Genomic DNA, 2,760 nt, shown 5'->3' on the forward strand with positions numbered 1-2,760 from the left:
GGTTTCTTGCTAGCATAGAGAGCACCCTATGACCTTGGGGCCATACGGTTTTAACAAAGAGCATAAAGGGTATTTTGCTAGCATAGAGGATATCTTGTTTCCTTGGGGCCATATGTTTGGTGGATACATGCGTATGCACACCAAACCCTGTAAACTCAACCTGTCTGAATCTACACCCTTGTAAGTGGCCCGACGGCCATGGGAAAGCTCCCTTAACCTTTGAGTCAAAACCCTTAGTTTGAACTAGAGAGACATCATTAGCTTGGAAGATTTGAAAACGTGCACTGTGGGAGCCTCTTGATGCTACAAATTGTAATCCTCTTTTCTCCTGAAATGGTAATTAGAATTCATTTCCAAATAGCACATTGCTTTCCTTGTCTCTTACTCTACAATCTAAGTGTAATCATTTTCAATTCTATTGTGGTTGGTGATGCTTTGCTTGTGAGCTAAATGCATTGATTTGGAGGTTAAAATGGTTATTTTTTTTATGTTTTGACCATGGATAAGTGTTTCTATGCTTAAGGAGGACCTTTCCAAGTACTTCTATTTCAGTTTTTTGCACATTTTTTGTGATGGATCGTGATTTATGTACCTTCCCAGATGGTGACAGAACTTGGTAGGATTGTGCCTTTAGGTTAACAGTTGTGATACCTCTCCTTAAGTTTCATTGCATTCCAAATTCGTTTGGATGCCGAAAAGACGTGATGACCTAGAGCGGTGAGATTGGATGCATATTGATTGCCTAACTAGGGAGTGGTTGATTTGCTTTTGTCGTAGAGTGAGTAGCCCTCTGAGTTCACTTTGGTGAGATCGACACTCTCATTTAGTCTCCATGTCCCTCCCGAGTCGCTTCCTTGCATATTGACATTATGTTAGTACAAAAGAGTTATGCTGCAGACGTCCGTCGCAGCGACCCGCTAACATTGGCGCCGCTGTCAGGGAAACCGATCTTTAGGTGGTGAGTAACTCAGTGTACAAAAAATTCTCCCTTCAGAGATTTTGACACCCGTTCCGCTTACACATAGAGAGTGAAGCATCTAGACATAGGTTTAGTGCTTGGTAGAGACTGGAGTCCGAAACTAGCGAGTGCTACTCCTTAAGAGCAAAGAAAACTGTGAGTGAAGTACAACGTAGTATTTCGTTCTTTGATTTTCCCATGCTTGGAAAGGACTGCTCCACCATACACTATGTTGTCATTTTTGTATTTTTAAGTTCATTTATGTTTGCAGATTTATTTCAGTTTATAGGAGTAGGTTAGGAAACAAATTACACCATCATTTGGGGCCATAAGGATCGAGGGAAAAACTGTCAAAAACCTTATTTTGGTGTTGAAGACCATAACTTTGAAAAGTTGAAGAAGTGATGGTCAGAGCTTCAAAATTGAACCAAGCCCAACAAAACTTTCAAAAAGGGGATAAAACACTGGTTGAAGACAGACTGTGCAAAAAACTTTCATTTTGCCTGTCCAACATGGATCGCGATCCATGTACCTTTTTGACAAGATGTGCTAAAACTATTTCCTTTGCTTAGACAGGCTCTTAGACATCAGAAGCTTGAGTTTGGTCAGAAATAGAGTGCTAGAAGATCATAAAGTCAAAAGATTGGGGTGAGTAAAGCAAAACCTTGGGAATTGAGGAAAATAGGAAAAAAATTGAACTTTTACTTGTCCAAATTAAAAAAGGGAAGAGAATTGGGGTCAAATAGAAGCAGGGAACCAACAGAACCAAAAATTCAGTCCAGATTCTTCCTAATGTGGATCACGATCCATGTTCTAGGTAGACATCTGATAGTAAAATTTGACCAGTGTACTCTTGATTACTAGCTGGACAACTTTTCCAAAAGGATCCATAGACAAAAGGTAAAAAAACGTGATCAAAATATCAAAAAAGGAGTTGTTTGCAAAAAACTGCAAAACAGACACAAAATCTTACTTTTGACTTGGAAAAAACTGATCAAATCCAAAAATATTTGGGGAATAACATCACCAGACCTTGTGGCACCAGCTCACAAAGTATCAATCCAAAATCTTGCCAAACATGGATCGCGATCCATTTACCTTTTTGGAATTTTGAGTTGATAATGGACAAGTAGAAAAGTGATACCAATTCAAGCACTTCCTCCCAAGGGACCCTTATCAGAAAAGTTCGAAAAGAGGGCAAAGGGGGGGGGAAATCAGATCAAGGGAGAAACCATTGGAACAAACCCTAAAACTGACTTTTGGCTGACCTAAAAAACTCCAAAACATTCCAAAACCATATAGCCAGCATCACTAGGCCAAGAACTAGCTGTGGGCCATGTTTTAAGTTCATACTGATACTAAGGAACATGGATCGTGATCCATGTTCCCCTGACACATTTTGACATTAAACTGACACCATAGCTAGAGAGCATTACAAAGAGTCTAGTGGTCCTTCCAAAATTGAATTTGGATGCAAAAAACCATCCAAAAGCTCAAAACTCGTAGGAGCTCTACAAAGTCACAATATCAACCTAGCTTCTAATACAAAGGGTCATTTCAAAAAAAAATTGATACCATAAAACCTCATAATCATGCTGAACCTGATGGTATCAACAAAAGTTCATTTGGCTTCCCAACATGGATAGCGATCCATGTACCTCTGAGTCAAAACAGAAACAAAATTTTACCACACAAAGAGCTAGTCCACAATATCTTGGTGGTTCTTTCAAAATTGAAATTGGACCTAAATTGTTGAGTTGTGCAAGGAATTGTGTGCTACTAAAAAACCTAGCTAAATTTTG

This window comes from Adiantum capillus-veneris, chromosome 7 (assembly GCF_014529385.1).
Source record: "Adiantum capillus-veneris isolate H3 chromosome 7, ASM1452938v2, whole genome shotgun sequence".
Classification (NCBI taxonomy): Eukaryota; Viridiplantae; Streptophyta; class Polypodiopsida; order Polypodiales; family Pteridaceae; genus Adiantum; species Adiantum capillus-veneris.